Genomic DNA, 17,388 nt, shown 5'->3' with positions numbered 1-17,388 from the left:
AGGTCTGCGGCCTCCGTGCAGGCTAGGGACAGGTCACAGGCTCTTGTCTGTTGCCCGCGGTTGTGGGTTTATTCCCAGGGTTTGGCTGCGCTGCGTTGTCCTTCCCTTCTGGAAAGTTGCGCCTGTGTGTGCGTTGCCCTTCCTTTCCTTGTTTGTGTTTGTGGAGTGACAGAGCGACTGAACTTTCCCTTTAGGCCCCTACAAAGATGGCTGCAGCTTAGCTTCGACTTCCCTGGGGGGAATGGAGGACTGTGGTGCAGGCCGCAAAAGGGGTGTTCCCTCTCAGTCCCGTGAGCGCAGCAAGTGTCCTGTCTTCCTCTAAATTATTTAGCATAGATCAGAGCCACGTGGTAGTTCAGTGGCCGAGGCCGCCCTGTAGCCAGGGCTTGGGCCAGTCCTTTAGTGGGCGCCTGCTCCGCTGGCGGTGTGACAGCCCCGTAGTCGGGGCGTGTGTCCCAAGCTGCGGAGCCCTCTGTCCCCCGAGCAGCCCTCCCGCCCGCCCTGTAATCAGGTGCGGGGAGGCTGCGGCATTGCAGCCGGCTGCTCTAGTCATCCAGCTGGTGGGAATGACCCCTCCCTGTCCCGTCAGAGGGTGCAGGTTGAGGTGCTGCTTGTGTGTGCGGTGACCTCCCCAGTCGGTGGGTCGAGGTTGCTGGCGGGGTTCCCAAAGGCAAGAGGTTGGTGATGTTGTGCTGCTGCCGGGCGGGCCAGCCTGTAACTCAGGCGTTGGCGGGAGCCTCGTGCTCCGCGGGGCTTCCTGGGGAGGGTGGGGTGTGGGGGGTACCGTCCTGTAGGCAGGGCTGCGCGTGCCCCCCGTGAGTGCTTGGTGAGCTGCGTTCAGAGAGACCCCCTGTACTCAGGCGGGAATGTGGCCCCGGCCTTTCAGAGGCACGGGACTGCGAGACGTGGGCTTGGGCTTGCGCCCTGCCCGGAATCAGGGCTGGGGTCCCCACCGCGGCATTTGGCCGTGCCGCCCCGCTGCCTGGCAGCTGAGAGTCGCTCCCGCCGCTGGGGGGGAAACCGAGCTCTGTGGCTCCAGGGGTGTCGTCCACCCGCCTGTAATCAGGGTCTGGGTGCGCGAGCGCTTGTGCTCAGCTGGCAGCCTGTGTGGGGTGACCGCCCCGTTAGCGGGGTGCGGGTCGAGGTGCCCCCGGACTGGGAGAGAAGGAGCCTCCCGCGGCCGGTAGGGATGGGGGCTGCCCTGTAAGCCGGGGAGCGCCAGTGCCCCGCAGTCCCAGGCCCTTTGCAATGGAGGCAGTGGCGGGGGTCCCCTGTAATCAGGGAAGCTGACTCTTTGGCCGCTGCTATGCGTGTGTGCCCAGCTCCATTTGCCCAGTGTGCCCGCCTCTGTGATCCCTCGCAGCACCGGCTGGAAGCGCGCCGTGCGCCAGTGAGGTGAGGAAAGCTGCTCAAAGTAGTTTTTGGTGGGATGAACTGGGGAGGGGGGATGCAAGGCCTTCCTTGGCTGGGTGGGGGCGTGCTGAGTTGCATTGTGATGTTGGGTTTCTTTTTTCCTTCGTGTGGGGGGCTTGCTGCTGTGCAGCTGTAACGGTGTCCCCGCTGATGTTTCAGGAGCTGCAGCCGAAGAAAGAAGAAGAGGCGGCATGGGGACGCGGGAGGCAGGAGCGAGCAAGCAAGCAAGGATGCAAGCGAGAAGAGGATGCGGAAGCGTGCAGACGCGGGGGGGAAGGAGAGGCACTCTGGGCAAAGCACTTGTCCCGTTAGCGGGGCTGCAGTCACATTTAGTCCCATTTGAGTTTGAGCGTTGCCGGCGCCTTGGCCGGCTTTGTGCTGGGCGACCTCCCTGTAAGCAGGGCTCGGGTCTTTGCTTTTGCTGTAGTTGGGCTTTTGCCTTGCTGCTCCTTTGGCTGCCTGGGGAGCGTGGCCCCCTGTAACGCAGGGCGAGAGCCACCTCTCCGCACCTGAGTGGGAAACGGAGCTCGCCGGACCCCGAGGCCGCCCTGTAAGCAGGGTAGTGCCGTTTCCCCGCCCCTCTTCCTCCTCCGGCCCCTCGGCATCGTTGCCTGGTGGTGGCCTGTCAATGCGACGGCCCCGTACTCGGGGTGCGCGTTGCGGCATCTGGCCTTTGGCTTTAGCTGGGAAGCCCCTTGGCACGTTGAGGTCTGCGGCCTCCGTGCAGGCTAGGGACAGGTCACAGGCTCTTGTCTGTTGCCCGCGGTTGTGGGTTTATTCCCAGGGTTTGGCTGCGCTGCGTTGTCCTTCCCTTCTGGAAAGTTGCGCCTGTGTGTGCGTTGCCCTTCCTTTCCTTGTTTGTGTTTGTGGAGTGACAGAGCGACTGAACTTTCCCTTTAGGCCCCTACAAAGATGGCTGCAGCTTAGCTTCGACTTCCCTGGGGGGAATGGAGGACTGTGGTGCACGCCGCAAAAGGGGTGTTCCCTCTCAGTCCCGTGAGCGCAGCAAGTGTCCTGTCTTCCTCTAAATTATTTAGCATAGATCAGAGCCACGTGGTAGTTCAGTGGCCGAGGCCGCCCTGTAGCCAGGGCTTGGGCCAGTACTTTAGTGGGCGCCTGCTCCGCTGGCGGTGTGACAGCCCCGTAGTCGGGGCGTGTGTCCCAAGCTGCGGAGCCCTCTGTCCCCCGAGCAGCCCTCCCGCCCGCCCTGTAATCAGGTGCGGGGAGGCTGCGGCATTGCAGCCGGCTGCTCTAGTCATCCAGCTGGTGGGAATGACCCCTCCCTGTCCCGTCAGAGGGTGCAGGTTGAGGTGCTGCTTGTGTGTGCGGTGACCTCCCCAGTCGGTGGGTCGAGGTTGCTGGCGGGGTTCCCAAAGGCAAGAGGTTGGTGATGTTGTGCTGCTGCCGGGCGGGCCAGCCTGTAACTCAGGCGTTGGCGGGAGCCTCGTGCTCCGCGGGGCTTCCTGGGGAGGGTGGGGTGTGGGGGTACCGTCCTGTAGGCAGGGCTGCGTGTGCCCCCCGTGAGTGCTTGGTGAGCTGCGTTCAGAGAGACCCCCTGTACTCAGGCGGGAATGTGGCCCCGGCCTTTCAGAGGCACGGGGCTGCGAGACGTGGGCTTGGGCTTGCGCCCTGCCCGGAATCAGGGCTGGGGTCCCCACCGCGGCATTTGGCCGTGCCGCCCCGCTGCCTGGCAGCTGAGAGTCGCTCCCGCCGCTGGGGGGGAAACCGAGCTCTGTGGCTCCAGGGGTGTCGTCCACCCGCCTGTAATCAGGGTCTGGGTGCGTGAGCGCTTGTGCTCAGCTGGCAGCCTGTGTGGGGTGACCGCCCCGTTAGCGGGGTGCGGGTCGAGGTGCCCCCGGACTGGGAGAGAAGGAGCCTCCCGCGGCCGGTAGGGATGGGGGCTGCCCTGTAAGCCGGGGAGCGCCAGTGCCCCGCAGTCCCAGGCCCTTTGCAATGGAGGCAGTGGCGGGGGTCCCCTGTAATCAGGGAAGCTGACTCTTTGGCCGCTGCTATGCGTGTGTGCCCAGCTCCATTTGCCCAGTGTGCCCGCCTCTGTGATCCCCCGCAGCACCGGCTGGAAGCGCGCCGTGCGCCTGTGAGGTGAGGAAAGCTGCTCAAAGTAGGTTTTGGTGGGATGAACTGGGGAGGGGGGATGCAAGGCCTTCCTTGGCTGGGTGGTGGCGTGCCGAGTTCCTCTGCGATGTTGGGTTGGTTTCTTTTTTCCTTCGTGTGGGGGGCTTGCTGCTGTGCAGCTGTAACGGTGTCCCTGCTGATGTTTCAGGAGCTGCTGCAGAAGAAAGAAGAAGAGGCGGCGTGGGGACGCGGGAGGCAGGAGCGAGCACGAGGTTTCTTTTGATTGTCAGTCTTTTTCAATTCTCTTGTCTTTTGAATCTGACATTTGTGTATTTCTGTTGTTAGCTCTTTGTTGTCTCCATGGGCCTTTGATAATAAAAATCATATGCGTGTTTTTGTTGTGATGTCTGCTTTTGTTCTCTGGTCTTCTCTGTGTTTTGATGTTTAGTTATGCCTCAGTTAGCGTAAATCTGCTTGTTTTTGAATTGCCTTCTATGCTTTTATTTCTTTCTTCCACCCAGAAGGAATATCCTTTTTTCTGTGTTGAGGTTTTATGTGGCCTTTCTATTTTGGCTCTTGTGCTTTCTTTCCTCACTTTCCTTATGTTTTATGGCATAGGTTACGAAGTATTGCCTTGGCCTGGTTTAGGTTAGCTCTGTTATTTCTGTCCCAGCTCCCTGTGCTGCTGCAAGCCCTGTTCCTGTACGGTAGGAGAAACCATGAATACAGACATTGTTCCCTCTGTTCAGAATTACTCTGTAACAACTGAAAACATTGGAGTTTTATTAGCTTTGCAGTTGTCCAAAGCATAGGGTCGTTCCATCCACTTTGAGGTAAGGGTATTCTGTCTCTGCTGAAACTAAGGCATTGATTTTATGCTGTTATCTTGTGTTATTCTTATGTGTCCTAACTATTTACTTCTTCCCGTCTTACTTCTTGATGTTTACACAGATGTGATTTCCACATCTTTTGGTCCGTCCTTGTCAATGGTCTGTGCATGAAGTTCATTTAGTTCATGATTTTGGGCTGCATTTGTCATAGCCCTCCTTCAGTACAAGCGGAGAGGCTCCATTGTGGGATTATTGCTTGGGAAGCCTGTTCTGATTTCATCAGAATTCATTCCTCTTTAGTTGGGGTGGTTCTTATTGTAATCGTGTTATCACGGCCTGTAACAACCGTAGCGATGATGGCACCGTGGTATTGTGTAGCAGCTGTTTATTCTTGCACAGCATCAAATCCCTTTGAGGTACACAACAGACACCATCCAGCTTTACCCACCCCGTGCCCGCATGTCCTTTAGAAGAAGTAATCCCACAGATAGGCTTGGCTTTGAGGCAGGAATAATCTAGATTGTCTTGCTCAGCATGTTCTTTCCGTGCCCCTCTGGGTCTTTATCCCTCTTCTGTGGTACACAGCATGTTTCATCGGACAGGATCAGCTCTGCTGGCAGATCCGCAAGTGTTGACCAACCAGGTGGCTTCTGATAAATACGCGTCCCAATGTTTGGCTGGAACGTATCCACGGCTGCTACGGCAGTCTTTGATAGGCCTGCATATCATCTGATTTTTCCCGATGCTACGTGTGGTTGGGATGTGATACACCAAGTCAGCGTTGTGTTCTTTTGCCCAGGTGATTATTTTGGAAATGAGTTCTGTTGTCTGGCTCAGTTCTTCCTGGGGTGCCGCGTCACCAGAAGGCTGGCTTTTCAGGGCCCAGGATAGTACTTTGGGCAGTAGCAATGTGCGTGGGGCCTGTTTCCATCCATCCGGTGGTCGCTTCCACCATTGCGCGTGGTGCTCGGCTGGCCAACAGCTGTAATCTTTTCAGACTTCTCACGGTCACGGCAGCTGTGGGGCCCTTTAGAAGGGTCACAGTACCCACAGGTCCATTCCAAGGACTGAAGCAATGGCAGAGCCCGTGGCAGGGATCGGAGCAGCTGCCGGTTGCGTTGGAAGGCTCGGAGCAGCAGCAGAGCCCGTCACAGGTGCTCTGCCGTTCCTCCATTGCTCATCATTGGGTCATCCTGCTTTGTTTTCAATTTTTGGAACTGTGATTAAATTCACTTGTAGATATTGTTACATAGTAAAAGTGAGTTAGAAGCTGCGGAAGTCTCAACATCAATGCTGCGTGCTCGTGGCTGTTGCCTAATATATCTGATATTAAAACAAACAAGCAAACAAACGAGTCGTTAGTTTGCTAAATACATAAAGAAGAAATCACGTTCCAAACGAGATCTCTTCCGAGAATGCCGACTCATACTGTCTAACACTTCTCATTTATCTCATGTATTTACGGAACAGATATGTTTTCTAAATTAAGCTTATTAAGCGTTCTTTCCACATTGCTGTACTTGGCACGTATCCTCTCAAATATTTCATAGTAACTGCTAGAGGAAAGTCAGAAAGAACTTTGCTCTTACACCCTCCTGCGCAGACAATACAAGATTAAGGAGTGCAGAAAAAAAAGTCTTCAGTTCCTTGTATGTCTGTAATAGGACGTGCCAGGATTCGGGAAGGCAAAATCCTTGCCGTTGGCCTGCGGTATATGTTTACAAAGTTATAATGAATCATTAAATTAGAGCTATTGATGGGTTTTTAATTCCAGATGGGGGTCATTTTGTTCATTTAATCTGACATCATGCATGTCAGAGAACAGGGATCTTGTCCAGGAATCTCTGAACCGGGATGTTTTGGGAAATCTTGCTGCCCGTACATTCCTGTCTTCATCGGCACCGAGGCTTTTCTTTTACTTCAGCACATAGCAATGTGGGTTTCCTTTCTGCTTTTTGTTGTATTTTAAACGTAGGTTTTACTATTCCCTCATCAGGTAAACAAGAGAAATGTTGTTTTTCTGTTTATGTGGAAATTAGTACCGGGAAGTGACCGGGTTCACACGCTTGTAAAAGATGATGAATTCCTTGCAGTTGTAAAATCACCGCACACAAACTAAGTTGCTGTTAATGGCATACAGGCGGTTTGGTCGTTGCAGAGCACCGAATGCACATCACTCACTGTCTCTTCCTTCAGTTTCTTCACTTCCACACTACTTTCATGTAAGCTGAAATTTACTAGAACTCCAGAAGCGTCAGCCCAGGGCGCACGTTCACGCCGCTTCCTCCTCTTTTTATAGAAGAAGAGAATGTATTTGTTTGCATCTTTTAGCAAGTCAATCTTTCAGATGCTACAAGCATCCCCATAATTTTGACAAAGATTTAATATCCACGTCACTGCTAGAACAACAACATCGTAGGGCTATTCCGAGAGCGAAGCCAAAGAAAATCAACGGACGAGGTTTACGTATGGACCTCCTTCTAAAAATGGGAGGTACCGATTTGTTATCCACCTTGTAAACTGAGAATCAGCTTAGAGGTAAATACAGGAGCTAACACGTCCTGCTGATGGAGCATCAGGGTGCTCAGGCTTGGATATTCCAAAGGGAGTCTTTTGTTTGTCTTTGGCAGAACAATTTCTTTGTGAGAAAAAATATTCAGAGACGATAGATAGATTGCTACCTGCAGTTCACGTCAGCGGTTGAGAAGATCCGTCTGCCTCAACTGCAAGCACAAAATACTGACGTTGGAAGGGGCCGCCTGTGGTAGAACTGACTTGTTGTCTGAGCGGAAACAGAGGGAATCCAGGTAGTCTTTCTAGCTAAGTCACAAGTTACACGTGTTTCAACATGGGTTACATACTGCTTTTGGTTTGGGGTTTTTTGTTTGTTTGTTTGGTTGGTTTTTTTTTTTTTTTCCCTGCTAACTGTATTTTGTTTGGATTTTTTGAGCTTCATTTCTAAAGTAGGAAAAATATTTTCCTTAGAGAAAGTCACCAGAATGCTGAAGGTAATTTCTGTTTGAATAGGTTATAAGCTGTTCATATGGACTTTGCTTCCATACACCCTAGATAATATGGTAAGTCATGACCTGTGTTTGAACAGTCGTGTTTTATTCAAATTTACCAACCACTTTTATGTTGGGTTCTTCCACACACGGCTCATTTTCACGTTTTTTATGCAAATCAGTGGAACAACTGGGCAATCTTCGGTATGCAATGAAATTGAACAATGAAATTCAACATGCTCATGACTCCAGGAGCAGACCAACCTCATCTTGCATAGCACTCAGGCCCCAGAATGCACGTAAGGGATGAATAAGACGCATTAAAACGAATCAGATACCCATCTAATACTATTAAAATGATACTATTGTATATGAAAGGTTGAAAATGAGCAAGAGCAATTGTCCTTACATCTCTCATACCCCGTCATCCTAACACAAAGGCACTGGAATTTCGGCAGCTTTTCCGCTGAGAAGAGAGCGCCGGTCCCTCGGAGAACTTCAGAGCGTTACAACAGATGGATTTCACGAGTAACCGCAGCAGCCTTGCCCTTCCTAAAGCCTACTACGTAAAGATTTCAAAAGCTCTGTGTGCTTTCCACAATAAACTTTGATGGAGTTAAATTAGAGCTGTGCTGTGGGCTTTTACTCCAATTGCATCATTCAACATAGTTCAGTTGTCCCACGTATCTGGAAAACCCAAACCGGCCACGGCATTTACACAACATACAGCATTGTTGCTCTAGACTGTGGGCACGGGGAAAAGCAAAACGTACACTTGAGAAAACCAACTACAAATGCAAAGAACCAACAGAGTAAGCACAGGGAATGTATTGCAAGCAGTCGTGAGGAAAAACTTTTACTTTACTTTTGGGGGAGGTTTATTTCAGGGAACCGGGCCGTAAGTGAGTAAAAAGCCGAAGCACCAGCTTTGAGTTTTAAAATATTTATGGCAGGAAGAAGCAGCAGTAAGGCATTTATCGAGGTTGATTAAGCACGACAGCGAAGCGGGGGTGAAGCGTGCCAAACCCATAGGAGCGCAAACATCATATTGCAAGGGTTACACTGTTAGATAAAGCAATAAGTAAAGATGACTTCAGCTCTGCATCACAGCTAGGAAAACCGTAGATATTTTCTGTTTGCAATACTGCGACTTGAGGACAGAAGGAGTTACATTTTTAACCAGGGTTAAGCTGGGTACAGCTGGGAGCTGGAAGCACTCAATGCTTCCTATGCCTTTTTTTTTTTTTTTTTTTTTTTTTTTTTAATAATTAAATTAAATAGTAACTACTTACTTCAAAACTGCGAGTCCCAAAACATCAAGCGATTTCCGTTGAATAGATCTGGAGCAAAGCAATTGGATTTACTCCGCCCAGCACCGACAATTTTTCCCCGCATACGTATGCTGAAGGGAAAGGGGACGCAGGGAAATTCCCTTACCTTTTAAGTTTAATAGGATACATTTCTAGAACTTACACACAATCTACAGGAGTATGAGTCAGGTAACTGGAAATTCAGATTCGGACTTTGGGCCCCCGTGCACACTGTCGGCATCCAAGAACAGCAGACAGGCAGGGAGCGGCGATAAAGGTGCCCCAAATTAGGTAAAAAAGCAAAAATGCTAAGGGCCGAAAGAAAGCTTTTCTGAAGGACCGGTACAGAAAATCTGTACAGGTACAGAAAACCTGGCGGAACAGACAGGAAAAAAACACCTTCTGTTACGAAAATCTCTGCCAGTATTCAGTAAGGAATAATCTGCCTTCTCGTAGCAGTGCTCGAGTCCAGATAACTTCCTACTCTGCTATGCGGTGCACTCCGAATTGCGTTATGCTCTACTGGCACATTCTTAAGGCTATACAAACTTGAGGTCAGTACACAGCACTGTGGGATTTATACGAAAATTCCATCTTAGGAGGAATTTCTTTTGTTTGTACGGTGGTGACAACTTATCTGAACGGCGTCCTTCCGCAAACGGCGAACACTAACCAGAGCAATAAGTGCCGCTATTCATCTCTGGCAACAACGTCGATGTTCGCAAGGAGAGAGCGAGGGAACCCAGAGGGCACGCAGCAGGAAGGCTCATCCCTTGTGAAATTTTGTAGCTAATGTTTCCTTTGAAGTGCAAATCGTATGCAGGTGTCCCGGCGTCCAGGAAGCCCGTCCGCTGTCGGCGCGCTTGACTAGATCCGGAAGAGGTACATATCTGGAATTAGCTCTCATTGCTGATCAGGTGCTTGAGGTCAGTTCCTCAATTAGAAATACATAATCATGATACGCGGGTTACTCAAGCTACTTCAGCGTTAGACGCGAATGCGTCACCTTAGGCGCGCGAAATCCCGTCCCTACTCAGCGGGCGGCACGCACCGATTTTTACGAAAACACCACTCGGTTCGGCGCGCCGTAAGCAATCGCTTCGTGCAGCTGAACGTACGTAAAAGGCTGACGCTGTTCTACGAGCATTCTTCGCCTCGCACTCGTCCGTACTGCATTCCGTGCAATGCCGTTCCTTCAGCTTACAAAGTGACGTCTCCAGGTGTTTGACGTAACGTCGCGACGTCTCAGGCCCTCGGAACGGTCTTCTGCTGTCAGCGATTATTCTTCAGCACCGTAAAGGAGAAGGAAACGCATAGGTTTAGGGGAATCCTGGGAGATGAACCGACTACGGAGGAACCTCTCCGAGGAACCTTCTTGAGAAAACCTCTCTGAATTTCGTGATTTAAGTATCTTGTAACTTAGGCGTGAAATTCGAACCTTTTTGCGCGCTTCCCTCAGAGAAAGGGGAGAGCGATCGGAGCATTTGCATTTGAAAAGCGTCCGTTTCCCCGAGGAGATAAGGAGTCACTTGAGCTTTCGAATACGCGCACCTCCACCTCCTAATTGTAGGTCTTTTATCGTATTGAAGAATGAGTGACAGCATCGCCACCGTGAAAAGCGAAGATGTATTATTTGATCTTTTAGAAAAACACGGCGCTCGACCCTCTTTATCAGGTACGGATCGGGCACGACAGAACCGCTGTAACTTGCGGAGCGTTTCGGACCGCGTTAGCGTTCCGCAAAAGAATCGGACCCGAGCCGGAAGAAGAAAAGTCGTTTATTTGCGCCGTACTCGGGGCCACTTGAAAAGCAGCCGCGGAGTTCCGAGACGCAAAGCATTCGGCACAAACCCAAACTATGCAAGCACCGCAGGAATCGGTTCGTTACACAAGAACCGGTAAAAACTTTTAGGATCAAACAGCGAACCCCGAGGAACGATTGGAAAGAGAGAAACGCAATTCGGCTTTGTCGCAAATGGCTTTTAAGGACCTGTTAACGCGTAAGCATGCCAGCGATACCATCACCCACAGTTTGCCTCGAGAAAAAAACTTTTCCTCAGGAGGAATTACAAGGAACGAAGGAAAGGCTAGAAAAATTAGAAACTCCAGTAGCCCCATCGCGTCCTTTGATAAAAACTGAATCTACATTCGATAATAGCAAGGATCTAGACCCTCAAACGAACTTTAAAGAAATTCCCTTCTCAGCCACCGAACTAGCAAAAGGGACGAAAGATTTCAGCCTCTCTTCAAAGGAATCAGAGACAGAATACGTACGGAGGGTTAGCCTCACCGGTGGCGACCGGATTCGGTTAACAGAAAAGGAAGCAGAAGGTTATCGGGGACCGGGAGTATTTTTATCTACCGGTAACAGTGGTGCTCCCTGGTCATCGACACAGAGCGCTGCCTATCGGGCAGGTGGTCTCAACCCTTTAGAGAGGGGAGACCGTCTGGCCATTACTGGAACAACCGATCAGTTAGCAGAGAGCGTTCAAAAGGCCTCTCGTCTCCAAACGACGCACGACGGAAAGCTGCAGCCGCACCACGAATCACCTACGCCTGTCGATCCTGAGAGAATGACCGCTTTAATTAGGGGGCTTCCAGAGTCGTTAAAACCTATAGGCATACATTAGAAAGCTGAGAACAAAGGGAAACAAGATCGTCGATTTCACACCTTCCGTCCAAAGGCCTCACCACTCTCGCCGGTTATCGCCGTGAGTCACGATCCAACGGCCGATAAGCCAGGGAAACACTCCGATGTCCCCGGCCAGACCGCGTGGATCGACTCAGCTAACCCGAGGCCAGTTTCCCTAACTTTAATAGGATCCCTTAACAATTATCCTCGGAAGGCTACAGACACATCCGAAAAAGGAATAGGAAATCAACACTTGCTGGACCGTTTCCTCATTTTTTAACCCTATTAACAAAGCCCAGAAAGGGCAAGTCGGTGTCCCGTTTTATTTCGCAGAAGATCCCCGCGGGACCTTGACAGAACACAAAAAGGCTGATAGCAGACTTTGACCATTTGTGTCTGGTGACAGAAATACTGAATACTGATCACACTAGAATACTGAACACACCTCTTGATTACATTTTGGTCGCAATAGCGACAGTCATGGCCAAACGTACGGTTGTCTCTTTTCACCTTCTACCTTTTATTCATCAGGTAACGTCTGTGTCACCACTCCTGAGGGATCGCCGAGTGGCGTCTGTGGCAAATTGAATCGTTCTAATCGTTGTCTAAAGATTGATGATTACGGTACAGCTGTTAAACACACTGCCCAGGGTATACGGAAAACGGCCCGTGTTCCTGTCCAAACCTGGAAAAGCCCAGACTTCGATTTCTTTTCTCAGCTTCCAGGCGGGCCACGGGTCAAACGTATCCTATTTTATCTACTGTGCGTTGCTGCAACTCTTACGTTTGTACCTTGTACGATTCCACATTTTATTCAACTTATTCCACGTGTTGCATCCTTCATGTGCTTTGTAACCACTTCGCAAGTCCACCAGATCAGGGCAACATTTGTAACCAAGCCTAAGAAATCTTTCCTAGTAATTGCGTAAGGATTATCTTCCCCTTCTCCCCCCTCCTCTTTTCCTCCCGCTCGTTCGCTATCTTTATTTTCTCCCTTTTCCCTACCACCGTGGAAGGTCACTTAACGCTTCATTTCGAGCCATCTTTGAGGCACGGGGCGGTGTGAGCATCCCTCTTTGTTCTTTGGCTCAAAGCTTGTTTCCTCAGGTGCATTTAACGTCGCTGAGCGACCAGAAGGGGCGGAGCCGGGATCCACCCCTTCCCAGACCTCATTTGAGGGTCGGCAGCGAAGGTGAGGCACCTTGCTGGAGATCTTTGCCCACCAGGGGCTTTCTGCGGGTAAGCAGCGTTTGTTTGTTTGTTTGTTTGTTTGTTTGTTTGTTTGTTTGTTTGTTTGTGCACCTGTGGCAGCCGCCCTTATTTTCTCCTTCTTTTCTGCCAGCTTTAACCCAGCAGGTCACCACTGCGTCTTTGTGCCTTTTTCCTGCCTCCCGAGCTCGGTTTGTAGTGCCGGGGGCTGGAGAACTCTCGCGCTCTCAGAAAGACATCCTTAAGGAGTTGTTTATACGTATACACGTGTATTGTACATTTTTGTCTGTTTCTGCACGTGGTCCTTACTGTAAGCATCCTTACACTGTAAGCACTAAGCAGTAAGATTGGCAGGACTGTAAGGGAACCGTCCAGTCAGGGCCCGAACCGCTGATTGAGCACCTGGAAGGGGGGCGGAGCGGGGCGGGGGAGGGAGCACAGGTGAGAGCGATTCAGCCGCGGGAAGGGAAGGACCGGAGCCGGGCTCCACCCGTCTTACGCCTCATTTAAGGGCCGACCGCCACCGAGGAACGTTCTCTTCCAGGAGTTCCCTTCTCGGTGGCGTTCTGGTACGAGCCTACATCTTTGGAGATGGGTGAGGTGCTTTTTTTTTTTTTTTGTGACGTCGTCTCTTTGCACCGGGAGCGGTGCAGCGAGGAAGACGAAATCCGAAACCTTGCCCTTTCCTTACTTTTTCTCCTCGTTCCCCTGTTCTTGTTGCTCTGGGTACTTAGAAGCCCAGGAACCGCTGAGAAAGGCGAAATCAGGTAAGGAAGGTGATGAGACTTCCTATCGTCCTTACACGGTTTAGTTTTACTGTTATTATTATCCAAGGAAAAATCCCCTTAGTTTGGCCCGCAGGGAGCAGGCTCGGGCGGAGGAAGGTATCTCTTCATTTGGTAATTGGAGTTGACTAGAAAGGTGCCCAATAGGGCCGTTACCACGTGCAAGCGTAGAAACCAGAGAAGACTAGAGCTTCTCAAGCGCTCCGGGATAGGTGCTCTACGTAAACAGTGACAGAACAAAGGCTAAACTACTGAAACTAATCACAGCCGAATGCCACTCTTTGTTGACAAGCGTACAGGAATTAAGGCTTGAGGATTTCGTTTCCCATTCGTTACAAAAACTTTAAAATTGAAAAAAAAGAAAACAACTGCTCATTTTCTTTTCACGGGTGGAGGAATACACCCACACGCACACACACAGCCGGGCCTTTGTGAAAAGCGAGGCTAAGCAGAGTTCGTTCTCGCAGCTGTAATGAAAAACATTACAAAGGGCGGTACGCAGGTCGGCAGCTCCGTTCCGAACGCAGGCACCCGGGGAACTCATTGCAGGCCACGAGAAGGACTTTTCGGCGGGTTAGGGCTCTATAGCTGCAACCCGTCTGTCTCGCTCAGCCATTCTGCATATGAATGGTAGGGCACACGTTAACGCTACGAACTGTAAAATGACTGGGATAGCAGCCGTTAAAGATATCCAACTTCGGGTGGCAGAGCGCCTTAACTCATAGCTCCGAGCTCATTACCGATTTAAGACAGATCTTATTTCATTGCTCTATTAGAGGGACGCATCCATTCACTTGAAATGCGCAACGCCTCCCGATTCAGTAATTGCCGCATCTTCTGTTCTGTAACCGTCCCTACAAGTTTATCACCGCTGCGAGCCACCCCCCACTTGAGAGAGCACCCCAGTTACAGAAGGGAGATGCGCTCCCTTGCGGTTTAGTTCCAAGCGTGCATTATGCCTTCAAGTAGGTAAGAAAAGGGCTCATCCCGTAAGGGGGCATAGAAACCCCCAGCCCTTGTCAGGAAAGAGCCTTTCCTATTTGTATCTCTTAAAACAACGGCACAGCCCCGTACAAAAGAGGCTCAAAGCATTCGTCAGAGTAAAGGCAATCAGGAGAGGCCGGGAGAGGGGCGGGGGTCAGAGTCAAGGGTTTCTCATCAGAGGCAGTCCTCTCGGGTATTTTTGTATGCAATGACGACCCAGGAGTCAAATGCATATTTATTACATTTGCCCCTTACAGCAAATCAGGAGGAGCTGCTATTTGTTCAGCTCTTAAATGCCAGTGAAAACCTTGGATAAAATTTCTATAGTACAGCCTTTCTCACTGAAGATAGTGTTTAAAAAAAAAAAAAAAATAGTCAGTCAATGATGTTTGCAAACATTGTTTTTTATTTTGCATTTTATAATTTGATCTGAAGCATAATGCAGAATAAGGGGTCAAGATAATTTGTTCGTAAACATACAGCATGCTCAGAAGTAGAAAGACCCAGCAGCAGCAGGCCGTACAATCATCAACCATACAAGGTTGGACAGAAGCAAGCACCCGGGTTCAGCCCACCCGAGCTACAGCCACAGACAAGGCCAGGGAGCCACTCCCACCCAAAAGAACCCAGGGGCCGCAGCCGGCAGCAAGTTAAACTAGAGCCAGCAGCACATAGCAGCAGTCGAGGAGGGCCCCCCCAGCATGACGTCAGGGCACAGGAGATTCAGACAGGAGCTAAGGAAAAACTTGTCAGAAAGCAGGGGCGCTTCACCAGGAGCAGCAACAGCCCAGGGCTGCCAGAGCACAGCAGGTTGTTTTCTCATTCTGTAAAGAGAAAGAGACGTTGCAATGAGTAAATGTATTAGTTTCTTTATGAACTTTTCCTCTCAGCTCAGCAACATACATTTTCGGAGCGCCTGCCCACATCACCTTCAACAGGTGAGCAAAATAACCTCCTAACTCACTGAAATTCTGTTGAGGTCAAGCCCTTAGGCACTCACTGTCATATCCTGCTCATTGAACAGCCTTTGCAATCCCAAAGCCTCTACCAGCTGCACTTATAATTCTGCTGCTTCTTACCTTGAACTAACTACTTGCAAAACTAAGTATTGGCAGGCTCTCACACAGCCATGCACCGTACTACACGCGAGCACTTAACGCAGAGGCAGAACCCCCCCACAGTGCCATTTCTTTTGTTCAAGAGCTCCATACCGAGCACCAAGTATTTCTGCTATCGGCATTGGAGTTCAGGCTCAGTTTGGGACAAGGGCCACAGGCACAAACTTAGAGACGCAACGCAAAGGGGTTTGCCATGAAGCACCACCTCAGGTTACCTAGCAAGAAACCAGAGAGGCGTCAGCACGCTCACCTCAAAAAGGGACCTTGAAAAGGAGTTTTTCTTTCACACAGCAGCCACCCCCACTCCGCTCTCAGGACAGCGCACCCTCCTCAGAGCTCAGGAAGCTCTATCACATAGAAACATTTCTTGAAGTCAGAGATAGGGCTGCAACAACACCAACACCATACCGCGTTCTCTCGCTCAGCAAGTCAAGCAAATCTGACTCATCTCTCTGTAGTACATACTGTATAAAAATATGTTATTGACTTAAACTTACTGGATGTTGCGTTGAGGGACATGGTTTAGTAGGAGCTATTGGGAATAGGTGAACGGTTGGACTGGGTGATCTTTTAGGTCTTTTCCAACCTTAGTGATTCTATGATTCTATGATTCTAAATCTCCATTATTTACTTATTTATTTTTACAGAGCACACAAAGCCAAATAGCCAACGGCTTCAGCGTTCCGAGATCAATAACATCAGCAGCAACAAAACAGAAGAAAACAGAGCGCAGAAACAGGCAGCGCATCTTCATTTTTTGGAGGTAAGCAAGGATTTCTTGTTGTTTTAAGTCAGAGACAGGCAGGCATCCACTTCACCGCCACAAGTCAAGCTAGCCAAGCCTAGCCATTCCTCTTCAGCGCAGATATTCTTAGGCGTCCCCATTCCAGCACACAGCACAGAGCAGTCCCACCTGCAGTAGAAACAACCTTTCCAGAAAGCCTGCAGAAGCAGATCATTTTATTTGTTCACAGGGGGGACACATCACCACCCGCTTCCCACCTGGCCGACTACAGCTCAGTTCCCAGTACTCCGGGAGCACATAGGGATGCAATCACTCTTCTTTCCCTCACATTTCTCCTCTCTTTTCTCGCTGCAGAGGAAGGGAAGCAATAGACTTCTCCAAGAGAGAAATCTAGCTTTTCACTAGATAAAATTTAGATAACCAAGTCTTTAGGTCACCTATCCAGCGACTCAGTCGGTCCCATTTTACAGGGGGCACTCCCTGTGCCCGGGTCAAGCGTTACTCGGTAGCTAAGAGACTTTTCTACCTTTAGTTGTATAGAAATTAGCAACTCAGCCTCACCCCAGAGATCTCCCAAAAGGAGCTATGGAAAGCTTTCTTTTTTCTTATTTGTTTTCCCATTAGACAGATAGCTTTCCCTAACTAGGAGATGCAAAAACATCACAGAGCAGAAACCGGCCTCCTTCCTAACCATCTCAGTCTATATAGCTCATCAGTAAGGGAAACAACCCAGGGCCTACGCAGGACATACACCAAGGCAAATACCATAGGAGCACCACACCTCCAGCCGCTTATCAAAACACTTGAGGCAAATCCCCCCACCCCCCTTCAGGCACATTCAATTACCACAGAGCAAGCATCCTCTCCCATCTCAGAGAGAGCTTCAAGCAGGTTTGACCCAAGTTTTGAAATAAAGCAAGTTTTCCCTTTCAGCAAAAGAAATAAAGGAAGTTTTCTCTTTCAGCAAAACTCAGCTCCCACCAGCTCCATCTCCCACCTTCAGGACCAGGAGCACCACCACAAATCAGCCATCACCACACAGGAGCCACCCCAAGACCCAAGGAAGAGACCCCGTTACCAGGGAGGCCTCTCCCCACCACCTCAGGAGGAGCCCCCACCACACACCAGGGGCTCCTCCACTTCCCCCGCACTCAGGGGGAGCCCCACCAGTCACCCGGGGCTCCCCCACCTCCCCCCCCCCACTCAGGGGGAGCCCCACCAGTCACCCGGGGCTCCCCCCCTCCCTCCCTCCCCCTCCCTCAGGGGGAGCCTCCACCAGAGGCT

At 50.6% G+C, this 17,388-nt stretch overlaps 1 protein-coding gene and 1 long non-coding RNA gene across 8 annotated transcripts in view; both read left to right on the top strand.

Moving 5' to 3' along the window:
- Nucleotides 1-17,388, top strand: part of LOC125692143 (UPF0462 protein C4orf33-like) — a 169,983-nt gene that overhangs the window by 27,954 nt on the left and 124,641 nt on the right. The gene's annotated exons all lie outside the window — the stretch shown is intronic.
- Nucleotides 1,577-16,114, top strand: LOC125692149 (uncharacterized). The gene is made up of 3 exons (XR_007376492.1): nt 1,577-3,513; nt 3,695-3,771; nt 16,007-16,114. It is a non-coding gene; the product is annotated as an uncharacterized LOC125692149 (long non-coding RNA).

Source organism: Lagopus muta, chromosome 4 (genome assembly GCF_023343835.1).
Source record: "Lagopus muta isolate bLagMut1 chromosome 4, bLagMut1 primary, whole genome shotgun sequence".
In the NCBI taxonomy this organism is placed as follows: domain Eukaryota; kingdom Metazoa; phylum Chordata; class Aves; order Galliformes; family Phasianidae; genus Lagopus; species Lagopus muta.
This window is presented reverse-complemented; position numbering and strand designations above follow the sequence as displayed.